The 15,936-nt window shown below is 40.6% G+C and overlaps 1 long non-coding RNA gene across 3 annotated transcripts in view; it reads right to left on the bottom strand.

The window, feature by feature from the left end:
- LOC140603843 (uncharacterized) overlaps positions 1–14,150 on the bottom strand; it is a 144,716-nt gene extending 130,566 nt beyond the window's left edge. For 2 of the 3 annotated variants that reach the window (XR_012006825.1, XR_012006824.1), the window contains exon 1: positions 13,406–14,150. This is a non-coding gene — a long non-coding RNA (uncharacterized lncRNA). Of the gene's footprint in view, positions 1–9,410; positions 9,724–13,405 lie in introns of those variants that run through there. The other variant, XR_012006823.1, reaches the window with a different exon arrangement.
- Between the last annotated feature and the right edge of the window lie 1,786 nt (positions 14,151–15,936).

Genomic DNA, 15,936 nt, shown 5'->3' with positions numbered 1-15,936 from the left:
TATCTCCATTCACCTGGCTGAACAGTCTCCAAACCTGGCCATCATTAGTTATGTCTTCCCCAACACTTCCTGCCAAAGCCTATCATGAATTTCCCCACCTCTGCTGCCACCATTCAAGGGCAACCATCAGCATCATTCACCTGAACTTTGGCAATGACCTTTCAACTGATGCCCCAGGGCCATCTTAAACAAAAAATGTACTTTCTGGCTGAAAATCCTTCAAAGGCTTCCTGTCGCATTTGACAAAACAAACAAACAAACAAAAAATGATCCTTAAATGATGTACCAGGCTAGATGACCTGGTTGCCCCCTCACTTACCAGTCCCACCAAGGGTTATTCCCTTGCTGCCATGCAGATGTTTTTACCTTCATTTGGGACATCAGACACAGTAGCATGTTCCTGCCTCTGGATCTTGCACCTGCCCCAGTCTGTCTTGAAGCCTTGCCCCTCCATCCCATCTTCATTTAGCTGAGACCAACTCATACTTAAGTTCTAGCTTAACACCACTTCTTCAGAAGACTGCCCTGACTCACCCATCTAATGGAGATCCCCTGTCATTCTTTCTTTTAGAAGCCTGTGCTTTTCTTTTCATGGTACCTATAATGATTTTATATTTCTATTCACTTGCTTAATGTTTATCTTCCCCACCTGAGAATAAACCTCATGGGAAAAGAGATTGGGTTGTTTATACTCTTGAATACTCAGTCCCTAGTACAGTGCCTGGTAAGTAGCCAACTTTTAGCATGTATTTAGAGAATGAACTAAGTAAAGAATGATAAATACTTTTGTAATCACCTAGATAATTGAGACCTGACTCTTTAAACCACAGTTTTTCATTAAAAGTATTTCGGATGATAATTCATGTTCAACATGTACCTGACTTCTTACATTGAAGAAATAAAACATAACATCATTTTCTTTTCTTGATGACCTCAGTAACCAAAGAACACAGGATGAAACCATTAATTCAGACAAGACTTGCATGTAAGGTCAAAAACCATTTGCACTACCATGAGTTACAGAAACTTGGCTCTTTATAACAGTTACTGAGAACATAACTCAGGGGTTTTAGTTTGACTAAAAGTTCAAAATGAGTCAACAGTAGACTATGGCTGCTGAAACGTTAATATAGACATAAGTTACTTTAATAGAATTACAGATGCTAAAATAAGGTGAAAGTTCCTCTCCCCTCTGGACCCAAAATATCTATTTATTTTAGGACACCAGCATTAAGTACCTACCAAAGCTGCTAGGTATCAGAAGGAGGGCCTAAATGCTGGAAGGCCAAAGTACTGTCCTAGTGGGTTTTCTCAATGGCCTGGTGTTGGCATTCTTTAGAACTCAGAGTCTGGCTGACATCCCTTGTCATTGAATAATTATAGCCTCTTAGGCAGACTTCTCCCCTCTCACTGTTCCATGACTTGCTATCAGCCACTGATTTCCCAAATCCAAATTGCTCTCCAAGATCTCTCCCTGAGCTTTACATGTCCCAGTGCCCACTGGATATCTCTGCCTGGTTATCTTATAAGGTACTTCAAACTTAAGCCAGCACCTTTCCATTGATAGAGCACCTTCTACTTGCTCCCAAATGAAAAACCCTGAGAGGTGTCTGAGCTTCTCCTTTCCCAGCTCCCAAACCTGCTAAAGTGATGTTAACCATCACTGGCACACATTAAGATATGAATGGTTCACCATGCTCTATGACTATTTCAGAAACCATTGTTGCATTGGAGGGGAATTAGGTGTCTTAGAGCTTCAGCTGCTGCAGTCAATACCATTAACTGAACTGCTCAAACAGCAGACATTTATTTGTCACAGTTCTGGAGGCTTGGAAGTTTAACATCAGGGTGGCAGCATGGTCAAGTTCTTGGTGAGGGAGGGTCTTCTTCTTGCTTCGCAGATGTCTGCCTTCCTACTGTGTCCCCACATGAGTGAGAGAGTGCTCTCTGGTCTCCTCCTCTTCTTTTTATTTTTTTTTAAATTTTATTTGTATTTATTTGAGAGAGACAGAGTATAAGAGATAGCAGAGAGCACAAGTGGGAAGTTGGAGGAGAGGGGCAGAAGGAAAAGCACACTCCCCACTGAGCAGGGACCCCAATGCAGGGCTCCATCCCGGCACCCTGAGATCATGAGCTGAGTCAAAGGCAGACACTTAACCGACTGAGCCACGCAGGTGCCCCTCCTCTTCTTCTTATAAGGACACTAATCCCGTTATGGGGGCCCCACCCTCATGACCCCACTTAACCTAAGCATTCAATCCATAACATTGGACTAGAGCACATTATTATGATACTGTCAGGTGAAACAGTGGTTCTGCTGGAGTTTGCAAGTCCATCTATGTATTATATAGCTAGTCTATTATTTTAAATTTTTACGTCTGATTTTATGATTTTAACATTTTCCCACTTCCTTTGAGAGTACTTGTCTCCAATATCATGTTCTCTTCCTCATCTATCATTCACTGAAGCTTAGGAAAGTAGAGAATTCAGTTGCCTGAATTTTCCAGAAAATAGATAATTAGCATATGAGTAAGGATTTCTGGGTTCTTCCTTAGGTGTATAGTTTAACTTTAAACAATTAATTTGGAGGATCCCTGGGTGGCACAGCAGTTTAGCGCCTGCCTTTGGCCCAGGGCGCGGTCCTGGAGATCCGGGATCAAATCCCACGTCGGGCTCCCGGTACATGGAGCCTGCTTCTCCCTCTGCCTGTGTCTCTGCCTCTCTCTCTCTCTCTCTCTCTTTCTCTCTGTGACTATCATATAAAAAAAAATTAATTTGGTAGCATTCATTTTGCCTGCCTAGTTATGGCTTCCATCACACCAACCTATTTCATACCAAGCCTTTGCCAATGCCATCCACCCTACCTGAAATGTCCTGCTTACTATCAATTCTCTGCCTGGGGAGTTTCTGCTCATCCTTGAAGTCACATCCAAGCTTCTCTCTAAGGATGTCAGGCCTGGCTAAGCCTCCCTTATACATGTCTGCCTGGCCCCCTGGGCCTGCCACTGTCATGACATGTGCTACTTTGTGCTATAGTGGTTGGTACAACCAGAATGACTCCATTCAAATAGAATTAACATGCCATGAACAACCATCCCAAGTTCTGGGGTTACTCCATGACCTCTTCAATTTGCCCAAGAATTTTGAAAAGGTTATGGAGGCTATTACATTTACTTGTTCCAACTCACTCTGCACTTCCACTCCTTTGGATTTTCAAGTCCCAATTCCCAAACATCATGCAACCTTAGACATACGCTATCCTCACCAGCCTTTCTTTCCTTCACAAGATGCTTCATGCAGTTCAGTCTCAGTTTTCTCATCTGTAAAAAGGAAGTACTAGGAACTTTCTCTGGGTTGTTGTGAAGTTTAAGTAGGTTATTACTTACAAAGCACTTAACACAGTGTCTGGTGCCCAGGGGAAAGCTCCGTAAGTGTAGATTGTTGTTACTATTGACATAACGAACAAGGAGAGGTTTTAAAATCATGGTTTCTTCAATTCAACTCAGGTCAAATTTTTAGTCTGGGATTTTGACTTTTCATACAAGTAGAAAATGGATTTTCTTCTAAGGGAAGGCCAGCTCCAGAGGCCAATTCTCTTCCTTCCCTCCCTCTCCTCTGCCACCCTCCCTATCTTCTCCCTTCGCCTTCTTCCTATCCTATTCTTTCCTTTCTCCTCCTCCTATTTCTTGTTACAGTGTTTCCTGGCTTTTCTGTTAGAACTTAAACTCCTCGAGGGTGAAAGTTAGGACTTATTCAACTACTAAGACCTTACGTGTCACATGGTGGGTCTTTATTAAACCTTCAAGTACTGAAACACAGAAGCTTTTTCTTGGCTGCCTTCCACTTTCCTAGATGTGCCTGGATAATGCATTGCTTTGTAAGTAGACTCAGATACATATTTCTTTGTGTTTACTAATTTCTGTGTGTGTGTGTGTGTGTGTGTGTTACAAAAAGCAACAATAGGGGTGGCTGGCTAGCTTAACCCATAGAGTGTGCAACTCTTCACTTTGAGGTTAGAAGTTTGAGCCCCATGTTGGGTGCAGAGACAGCTTAAAAATAAAATCTTTTAAACAATAACAAAACCCCAAAGAGCAACAATAGCTAGCTTTATTAGGGAAACTATATGTACTTATTTTATTCAAATATTACCAAACCTCTATGAGATATGAATTATCACTTTTTACATTTTACTGATGAGGAAACTGAGGCTTAAAGAGTTTAAGCAATTTGGTTATTTTTAAAATAATAATTAAGTAGTGCATTGAGGAATTAAACCAAGGTAATTACATTCTAAAGCCTGTGATTTAACTGTTAAACTTACAAAAAAAATATATATGTACTAGTTTTATCACAGATATGGCTACTAAAGGAAACTGGAAAAAGTGACTAATGTTTCTAAGGAAACTACTTTTAGCCATATCCAATATAGAACAAGTTATTAGATAAAAGAGAAAACTATAATTAAAATTTCTCTGGGAAACTAATCATTGCTCCTAACCGTTCTGCAAAAGCTAATCAGTGAATGAAACTCCATGCCCAGACTCAGAAAAAATTAGGAAATTGCTCAAAAATGTCTTTTTTGCTCAGACACATGAAATAGCCTTGATATGGTTGTTGGCAATGGAGACAGAAAGAGCTAACCCCGCATCTTCTTACCCTACCTGTCCATTTGCCGGAGCCGCTCTACCTCAGCCTTTTTACTGATTGGCTGGTACCAACCAATGAGTGAGCTACTATAATCTGAGTGGGTAGAAAGCAAATGATAAGGCGGGATGGCAATTTCTGCCTAATGCGATTTGGAAATTAATTAAAGTAAGAGGTCAAAGATAAGATAAATAGACATATAATTGTGCACGCTATGCAGTGGATTAAAACAAAGTCTTGAAGTTTCTCTGCTAAAAAACCAGCGTAATGAAAGATGAAAGAGATTTAGTGAATTATAAAAATAAGGAGAACCATGCAATGTTTGTGCCCAGACCTATCTCTGAGGAATATGCATCTTTCAAAAAGACACATAGACTTTGAAAATCATCTACTCCATTTCCCCTTCCTTTCCTCTTGGCTGAGATGGTACTCATTAAGGGTCTTTCCATGGGTCTTTCCAGGTCAAGCATGGATTGCCTGTTTAGCCTTCTCTTCTTGCAGGGTTCAAGTGGGACATATAGGAAATGTACACAAAAAGCTTAGACAATGTTACTTCCCTCCTTGACCACTATGGGTGAAAAAAACTAAGGCCCCTGTGCCTCTTCACCATCTAAAATGTGTTCTTCCAGTCACAGGTCAAGTTGAAAGGAAGGCTTTCCCCCAACGTGCCATCGCTATGCTCTTCCTAGCCTTACTTTCTCTCTCCAACTAAATTCTGTGTCCTTGATTCAGTGTTCAACCCATTCTTTCCATCCCTTCTATCTTGTTGAAATGGTTCTCTTCAACTTCAAACATTCTCAAGCTTAAAATACTTGAAGCATTTACCATTGAATTTATAATAGTCATAGGTTACATTTTCAGCATTCTCTTCCTCTTATTTTCAACCTTCCAGTCACAGTGGCCTTTCCCATACTGGAATACACCAAATTCCATCCAACCTCAGGGCTCTTGCACATGCTATTTCTGTTGCCTGGATTGCATTCTTTCCATCCTCATCTAGTCAATTCCAATTATCTTTCAGTTCTCAAATCTACTTATTCTATGTTCTCATAGGCACCACACACCTCTACTTTGTAATACTCCCCATGATTGCAACAGGCATGAATGTCCTTTGAGGAAAGGGAAAATGTCAAAAAGGGAAGGGATTTCTTGCCCAGCTCCCTTATATTCTCAATTAATAAAACTCAGAGAGTGTCTAAGTAGTTCTTGACTCCACCTATTTGATTGTTAAACTTTACTCTGGACTTTTGTTTTTTCTTTGCTAAAAATCAGAGGAAGCTATGGGGCACCTGACTGGCTCAGTAGATAGAGTATGTGATCCTTGATCTTGAGGTTGTGAGTTCAAGTCCCATATTAGGTATAGAGCTTACTTAAAAATACTGATAAAAGTCAGAGGAAGCTAGCAGACTTACAAAGAAAAAAATTAGGATGACTTCACCATTCTTTAAACCAATCCAATAAGTGAAAAGGAATTTTCATGTTTGTAACCCCCTCTTTTCTTTGGTTGCTTGTTTTTTTAAAGGTTTTATTTATTTATTAGAGATAGAGAGCACAAGCAGGAGGAAGGGCAGAGGGTGAGGGAGAAGCAGGCTCCCCTCTGAACAGGGGACCTGTCATGGGGCTCAGTCCCAGATCATGACCTGAGATGAAGGCACACACGTAACTGACTAAGCCACCCAGCTTCCTCCGGTTGCTTGTTTTTATCAAGTGTCTGACTTCATTGAGTATCCAAAAGTATATACTTGTCTTTTGGTGGGACACATTCAGAGGAATGTTTTGAATTGAGTACTGCTAAGCTTGTATATATCCTCTCCTTCCTGAGTAAATTACGAACTCACTGAGTTTGACAGGTGCAGTACATGGCTTCACTGATGGCTTATTTAGGCTTCCAATAAATATTAAATGGGTGGATGTATGGAAGGATGAATGAGATGGATGGAAGGATGATGAACTACATATGTTTTGGGGCCACTTATGAAAGCTGTCTTGGTTATGCATAATAAAGAGCCTTCTCTTTTTTTTTCTCCTGTACCACTTTACTTATGCTTATACTCACCTTAGATTTGATGTTGCCTGGATTCTAGGGTCTTATGCACACTTGGTCACATTTACTATAGTTATCTACACCAATCATATGTAATTTTATAGGACTTGGGGAAAAGTATCTGTAAGTATCTTTCACTCCTTACAAATAATTTCTCAGAAAGAGGAACTTACTGCTTATGCCCTAATTTAGCTCCAAAATCAGATCTCTACCAGCCCTGAAAAACTCACTTTATCCCAATTGTGACACAAATGCATGGTCCCTGTGGCACAGGAGAAGAGACACTTAGCAATAACAAATTCAATTAATGGGAAGCAATCTCTTAGCTGTAGGTAGAGATGAATGAGAGGGAAACCTTCCCCCAAAGAGGCTCAAGGTAGATTTTTATTTATTTATTTATTTTTTAAATTTCTACTTATTTATGATAGTCACAGAGAGAGAGAGAGAGAGAGGCAGAGGGAGAAGCAGGCTCCATGCACCGGGAGCCTGACGTGGGACTTGATCCCAGGTCTCCAGGATCACGCCCTGGGCCAAAGGCAGGCGCTAAACCGCTGCACCACCCAGGGTTCCCTCAAGGTAGATTTTTAGAAAACAGTCTGAAATGACTAAGAAGAATGAAGAGGTGGAATGTGTGGGGACATGGAAAGAAGATGAATTTAAAACAAATGGACTGCTAGAGGAGTAATCTAATTAGCACTGTCTCTTAAGGTAGATTTGACGTAATCATGAAGAAGTGTCATCTTTCCTATAGAGGGTCACATTTCCAAGATGCCACATCAGCCATTACACGGTAAGTTCATGATAAGAAGATACAAGCAAATGAATGACAGGAGAAAATATAAAATGTCCATCTGTTTCTTTGGGGATATGAACAGCAAATCCATGGGGAAAGGAAGGTGGCTGAAGAGATAAGATATGAGTCTGGAAAGCCTTTGCGATTATACCTTGGCTCCCAGAGAGGGTAATGGTCAAGCCATCCTGTCCGATTTAATACGTGTGAGAAATGCAGAAGAAAAGGCAAAATACAAAAAAAAATATTGTAGTTGAAAGATTAACAGATTGCAAATGGAGGGTTTTTTTTTTTAAAAAGCTCTTGAATGAAGCTTGAAAGTGAAATATCATTGGCAGTAATATAAAAGAGCCAGTAAAATGTACAAATTCTATAGGGACTGTGTGATCCACGATGGAAATTATGCTGACAGTTTGCCAACAGTGTGGGTCCATTACTATAACCAGGTAAATGGACTTTAGAAGGGAAAAAATGGGTACATTCTTAAGCATTGATCTTCCGTCATGAGAGAATGCTGTATATGTTATTCATCTCATCTCTCTAACGTCTCCACTCGCTTGAGGTTTTGCACAATCTGCCTACCCCTACCTTGTTTATGTCACCTAGTGCTGGCAATCCCCTGGGGTTCCAGGATCCAGACACAGCAGTCTTGCTCTGCTTGTCATCACGTTTCTTGCCTTCAAGTGGCACAAGTAGTGCCTGCCTTGAGAATGCCACATCCCCTGCATTTCCCTCTAGGTCAGTGTTTCTCTCCAGAGTACATCTGAAAATGTCTGGGGACATTTTTGTTTGTTACAACTGGGTAGGCCTGCTACTGATATTTAGTGGGTGGAGAACAGGGATATCATTGAACACCTTACAAAGCACAGTGGATATTCCTTAAGTCCAAGGTCCAAATTGGCAATTTTCAGTTTTTCCCTGGACCTCACGTTCTTTGGAGTAGAGCAGTGACATAGCCCAAAAACCCTCTTTAAAATATTTTTGTTGGGATGCCTGGGTGGCTCAGTGGTTGGATGACTGCCTTCGGCTCAGGTCCTCATCCCAGGATCCCGGATCCAGTCCCACATCGGGCTCCCTGCAGGGAGCCTGCTTCTCCCTCTGCCTATGTCTCTGCCTCTCTCTGTGTGTCTCTCATGAATAAATAAATAAATCCCTTAAAAAAATAAAATAAATAAAATATTTTGTTGTTAATTATCACCTGTCTTAGATAACATTGTTGTGTTTACCTGCCAAAAGCAACCCCTACTTCATTAAGGTTTATTCCAAACAACTAACTCCTGCCTGTTGCACATGTGGGGAAGAGAAAGATAAAGGGACTTAGAAAGGGAGAAGAATCCAGAAACCTGGAAATTAACACATAGCTTCAACCTCCACTCCCAAGTCCTGAAGATTTTGCCTCATTTATTCCCCCACTTCCTCCCCTTTCCCTACATTACTTTAAGCACTGCTCTCTTTGGAGCCTTATCTTTCCTTTCACTGTGTCTTACTCAGATGACTGTTCTCTTGACTCCATAGCACAATGTGGCTGCTCTATCCTAGCACCTATCATTATATACTGCAATGGATTGTGTTGTGTCTTTCTATGCGATTGTGAGTGCTAGAAATTGAGGGACTATGTCTTCAGTAACTTTAGGTAACTAAAATGCTGCTCTGGTACCTAGTATGAGTACAATGACCATGCTTCCATTCTGAAAGCAGAGATCCTTATTAGAAAGACTCATCTTTTTTACACTGAGAATAATAATTTTATCCAGGTACAATGAAACTCTTGTGTGTTTTAAGAAATTCTTTAGCTGTAAATCTTTGAAGATGATGGTCTTTGCACTAAAACTATTTCATTCTGTGAACTGACAACTCATAAAATTGGAAATATGATTGGCTAAGAAAGATATGGAAAAATCTTTAACTTTGTGAGTATTCAAACAAATATAATGATAAACCAATTAAATAGGATTTATACTTATTTTTTTAAGTCAATGAGAATATCTGGTGTTGGCAGGAGTCTGAGCTATTTTCATCCATTGGTACTCAAAGTATTTAAGGCAATCCAGCAGTAAGTAATGAGACATTTGAAAAACTCATGATATTAACCACAAAAATGGGTTTGTTGTGAATTGTTAAAATGAATTCAGAAGTATCACAAGTCTTCCTCTTTCTCTTTCTCCTTTTCCATTTCCTCTTCCCTTCCATTTCCTTGTTTGTGGCAGGACCTGGAGGTGGAGAGACTGAGGTGATAGCTGGAAACCTAATGAAGAAACACAACTTTAATGGCAATCCTAGAGAATCTGGAAATCAATCTACCTAAGCCAACACCAATCACCATGTCAGGAATATTCAAGGTTGTAAAGCCCTTCAAACAGAAAGTCATCAAGAGAAACCACAGGGGATAGAGGTTAATTAAATACATAATTAGAATCTGGTTTCTTGGAAAGTCCAGGGTTGGGGGAGTTTAGTCCCCTCTCCTTCAGTCCCCCCCCCTTTTATTAGATTAAAAATAAAATTTTCATTTGCATTTGTTTGGGTTGTTTTGCTTCAGGTATTCTAATACTCCAAAACTTATCCTTTTTTTTTTTTAACTTATCCTTTATAAGCCAACATGAAGGCCATTATTTTAAAAATTGTCATTCATTGATAATTGCTGAAGACTACTCAGATTTTTCCCCAAGTTTTATACAATTGTCGGCTACTTTTCACCTCTGAGACTCTTGATTCAGTTAAACTTGGCAGGCATATATCAAGTACCTACTATGTACCAGGCACCACACTAGCAACAAGTATATGAAAATGAGTGTGACACCATCCCTGTATGTACAGAGCTCTGGCCCAGCAGGAAGGACAAGTACATATAGAAAGCATGACAGTAAAATGGGAGGTGTGTCAGAATTGGCTTAAGGAGAATGTACTACAAGAGCACAGAGCAAGAAGCAACATAGTGCCATCTGGAAATAGCACACACACAAAGCTGATGCCTGGTCTTCTTGACTTTAAGAAATAGCAGATGACCAAGCAAAATGGAAAACAGAAATAGAGTCCAGATCCAGGTAATAGGATGAACAAAGAGATCTGAAAAATGTGATGGAGAATTCAAGTACCAACAAGATGTTTGGGCATGTAGGCATTGGTTGGGGATGAGGGAAGATTTGAGAGGGTGAGATGAAATAAATGAGCTCCATGACCTCTAGTAGGAAAGGTGAGAGGCTCAACTGTGTCCAACAAAGAATACTTGGGTGGCAATTTGGAGGGTGAGCTAGAGCAGAGTGATAGGAGCAGTGGAATTACTCAAGAGAGGATTGCAGAAGCTTAAGAAGAAAGAATGTGAGCCTGGAAAGAGCCTCACACATAGTATCAGAAGGAAGCCATTTTTATGCAAAAATTTCAGGACTGCACTTCCCTACCAGATGCTCTGGGCACCTGAGTGAAATTCCATAGACAACATTCATAGATCCTTCCCTCCCCACTCTCACCCTCACTTCCAGCAAATCAGAGGCAGGGACCGAGCAGACACAACTAAGACGGGGTGGCTTTGGATTCAGAACTAAAAGGATTTGAAAGGTGAAGGCTTGAAGGTAACAAAGTCTCTTGTGTTTGTGAAGCTCTGCAGCCTAGGTCGACTTCCAGCAAGTGAATTGATTGCCTGTGGCCGATTCTAACTCAGTAGGTAGCTGTCAGAACCAGTGCTTAATTTCTGTTCCTAAAGAAATGCCTCTGGTGGGATGACTTTTACCTAAAGCCACTGAGATCCATAACTGAGCAACCATGAAAAGCTGTGGCATCACCATGGCACATGGGGATCTGACTCCTCCTTCTGCCCTCACTTGCTGTGTCATCTCAGACAGCCCTCCTGAGCTGTTCACATCAACCCAACCCCATTATTGAAAGGACAATTGTGTGGCATTTGTAAAGCCCTAAGTCCAACACCTGACATGTGGTACTCAGTAAACATCGGTCAGTTGAATTGACTAACAAATATAATAATTCCTTACACTTTGAAAGATGATGTTGACTTTTTTTTAGTTGCTCTGATACCCATAGCTGATCCTCCGATCTACTGGATCCCCACAAATCCTATGAGTGGAATCAGGCAAAGATAATCATCTTCCTATTTACAAATAAGGACGCAGGCTGAGAGAGTCTAAGTAATAAGCATAAATATCAAAGGTTGCATAGCAAATACAAAATAAAGCTGAGAACAGATTCCACACCTTTAGACTAGGGTTTAAGCCCTTTATAATGTATTACCCGTCCTTTGTTCTTTCTTTTCTTCTACAAATATTTATTGAGTGTCCATGAAGAGCTAGTTCCTGTGGTGAATATAGTATTCTAGGTCCTAAGGATGGAGGCTTAAGTCATCCACAATTTTCTCTGTGTTTATCCTCTTTCTCTTTTAAGACCAGGAGTATAGTTTATTCTCAGTGGAAACTAGCAGAGAGGCTGGCACAAAGTAAATACTCACTAAGTGGGCAGTTAATGGGATCGTTGTTGAATGGATAAATCTAATACAGTATATCTCATGACACTTGTCCCAAGAATTATGGGAATTGAGTAGAAGTTAAGACTCCCACTCTGCAGAACCAGAGGTATGCAGTGATACCTAGGCTTTGATCTCAAATGATCAAGTTTTAAATCCCAGCTCTGTGTGACATTGGACCCCTTCCTTAACTTCTCTGAACTTCCATGTCTTTATTTGGAAAATGCAACAATAACACTTGCCTTCAGTACTTGTTCTTAGGGAAAAAGAAGATAGCCTGCCACTATCTGGTAGTAGCATATCAAGCCTGACATATGGCACACTGGCACAAAGGAGATACTCCATCAATGGCAGCAATTAATACTGGTGCAAAGCTACAGGGAGAGGAAGCATCAATTGGAGCTTTACAAGCATAGTAGGTATGTGACAAGCGTCACTAACCAGAATTATGACTGGAATATCCCACCAGATCAGGCCACACTCTGAACACAAGGTTCTTGTTCAGACCAAGAGACCCTTTGGGGCTCTTCCCTTCTCCACTGTCATGACAGGTAGGACCAACCCCTGGCTTTGCAGAGCTGCCAAGTTTGACTCTGGGGCTGAGTCATGTTGACGACAACCCAGTGCAACTCGTGTCACAATCATTAAAGTGCAGAGGTCTGTAGGCGCCACAAACGTGAGTCTGGATTTTCATCCCTCTTGCTACACAGGCCAGAATCACACACACACAGGACAGAAGAGTAAACAACCCAAGCCTCTCTTTGCTCTCAAATTGGTCACTGTGTCCAGCTCCACTGTCCACATGTTCCCACCTTCCACACCAAGCCTCAAAGACTAGAAGTGCAGATGAGTGAAAGCTTCAATGTTGATTGATTCAAAGAGAAGCTTTGAGCTTGCAGTCCAGGATTTTTTGTAGATTATATGTAGCATTTTTGGTAAGAATGTGGACAACAGCTCATTCTCTGTGTAGTTTTGACAAGTATGGAAATGTTAATACAATAACTGAACTCAGAAATATAAAAGAACCCAAATCTAGAAATCTAATAAATAAAAAATGGAAATAATCTTAATTATCAAAAGTAAGAAGATGGTTAAGTAAAATTATGGCACACCCAGATATCGGAATATAGTCAGTCTCTAAAATGTTAGTTTAGTGACATCGGAACATGTCTAAAATATAACTCACAAAAATACCGATTAGAAAATTTTGCATGTAGCATGATTGCAGTTATTAAACAAATATTAAATATACCAAGAAGTCTACTTCTGTGTAGGATTGCAATACTTATTTCAGTTATACTTTATGTACACCTACATTTATACAGTAAATATTTATAACCATTTATTTTAAAAATGTTTTAAAAATGTAATAGTTTAAGTAACTTTCAATCTCCTTTGCTTTTGAAGGAGTTTTGTGCAACAGATGAACTCATTAAGAATTTGGTTAATAAGCACTTACCCTTGTGAAGTTCTAGTTGGTGCTGTAGACATGAAGTGGCTAAAGATTGATGAATAAATTGTTCGTCAAGGGATGTCTTAGTTGCCAAATATTTGAAGAACGGTGTCATATGGAAGGAAAAAAACCCTGGTTTATGAGTCAGGAAATCAAAGTATTAATACTAACTCTCCCACTAAATGGCTATTGAACTTGACTAGTTTATTTTTCTCTTTGTTTCAGTTGTCCACTTGTAATCAGAGAGAAAATCATTCCTTCCTTCGTTCATTTATTCAAGAAATATTTCTTGAGGGTCTACGATAGATCAGGTCCTACTGTAGACACTGGGACAGAGCGGTAGACAAAAGCAATGTGGCTTCTTCTCCTCTCAAGAAACTTATGTTCTGGTCGAACAGACTAACCATAGACTACTGCTCCAATACCTAAGTAAAATAGAAATCACATGCTATGACGAAATATAAAGCAGGATGAGGAGAAAGAGAGCAGCGTGGAAGGTTTCTAAGGAGGTCATTTGTAAGTAGGTAACTCAGTGAAACATAAGAACAAGCTAGGCTGTTATCCGGGGCGGGGGGAAGAGGGGGTCCAGGCAGAAGGCGGGAAAGGTGTCCAGGCAGGGGGAATGGTGTCGAGGCAGAAGGAACAGCATGTGCCAAAGCCCTGAGGCAGAAATGTGGCTGGAGTAGAGGGACCCGGGTGAAGGTGGTGGAAATGAAGTTGATTCTTTTCCCGAGCAGCGTAACCAAATAGAGTTCACCAGAGAGCCTGTGACAAGCTCAAAATGCTCCCAGCGCTTGAGATTCAAAGTCCAAGGCCTCCACACAGGCCGTGCATTTACAGAAACTTCATCAGCCCCACCGCAGCACTTTGAAGGCCCGCTGTGCAACTATTAGCTGATCCCACTTAACAAACAGTGACGCAGTCCTCAGGCATGTTTGTGCCCAAGCAGGTGATGATTTTCTCTCCGCTGACTCCAGTCAAGGACTTTCTGCTTCCAGATTTCAGGCTCCAGGTGACGTTGGGCACAGGGGGTCAGATGGCGAGTGGAACAGGTCACCCGCCAGCCAGGTGACATGATCTGTACTCAGCTCAAATTTCAAAGAGCCCACTTTTCCGCCTGTGTGTCAAGCACGCAGTTAGTTTGAATGCTGCACGCAGAGTAAGATGATTCATCAATTTCCAAACCCCTGGGAAAGGAACCTATTGTTTTGATTCTTTAAAAAAATGTTTTCCTGACCCCTATAGAGGTAGCTATAACTCGGGAAGATAAACTAGGATGAAGTTAAGGGCCAAAAAAAGAAGCAATTACTGTCATCCATAATTACAAGGCTTATCATTTATTGTGCAGTAATAGTCGCATTTCCAAGCAGACATTATTAATTAGTGAAATAACAAGGCAATTTGCATTCATCTCAGTCCAGAAGAATTCAACCTACTTCAACAGACCAAACATAGGTAACTTAGCCTTATTACTTTCTGTCTTTTTAATACATGGGGAAACTGAGGTGGAAAACATTGAATGGATCATGAAAAGAGGTCAGTTTATCCAAAGTTTCGTAGCTTTGTCATTCAATGTCATTCAATGGCAAGAAAAATCAGATTGTCATCCAGGATAACAGTGCATTGCATCAGGTTCGTAGAGATGTGTTAGAGCATAAAGATGGGCAGGCCGGGAAATTAGGTTAACTTCTCAGAAGCACCATCCGTTTTGATGTGGGACCAAATCTCTCAGAGTCTGTTTCCCTATCCGTGAAATGGGACTGTCAATCCCTGTCTGAGATGATTGTTCTGCAGAATAAATGAGAAACATGTGTGCCTGTAAAGCAGGCGTGGTTTGTAACCTGGACAGATCCCCACAGAAGTGCCATTCAAGGGGGAGGAAGAGGCCCTGCATTAGCCTGGAGTGTTGGGGCTGCATGTTTCTGGAGGAAGGGAAGCGGGGGAGGGTGGTGCTGAAGGAAATCCAATTTATCCTAAGGAAAAATGTCAGAGGTCCAGCGAGGTTTCCAGTCTGGGGCATGTGGAGGGATCATAGTAGGTCCGTTTTCCGTAAGAACAACAGAGGCAGAAGAGTTTGGAACAGAGCAGATGCGCGTCCAATCACCCAATGGACTGCTTCTGGATTGTTTGATTTGTGAGTGTTTATAGGCCTCCTTCTATTGATGTTAGCTTTGTGGTACAGAGAAGTCCTCATGGCTAAACCATTCCGTTCTGTATAATTAGGACTTGTGGCTTATAATATATATGGAAAGTGACATTCACAAATACCTTTATATATTTATGCAGATTAGGAAAACACCTACATCGGACAGGCATAAGTAGCACAAGTGACTAGGAGTATTTCTCCCTCTTAGTTTCTTTTTTTTTTTTTTTCTTTTCTTTTCCTTTTTCTTCAGGGTCAACTGGTATGAAACAAAACAGAAGAAGCAATTACGACAATATAATATAAATCTGAGATATAATCTTGTAAAATCTCTTTGCTTTTATTTTTTTAAGATTTTATTATTTATTTGACAAAGAGAGAGTAGAAGCAGGAG

This window comes from Canis lupus, chromosome 14 (genome assembly GCF_048164855.1).
Source record: "Canis lupus baileyi chromosome 14, mCanLup2.hap1, whole genome shotgun sequence".
Lineage (NCBI taxonomy): Eukaryota > Metazoa > Chordata > Mammalia > Carnivora > Canidae > Canis > Canis lupus.
Note: the sequence above shows the minus strand (reverse complement) of the source record. Positions and strands in the feature narration are given on the sequence as shown.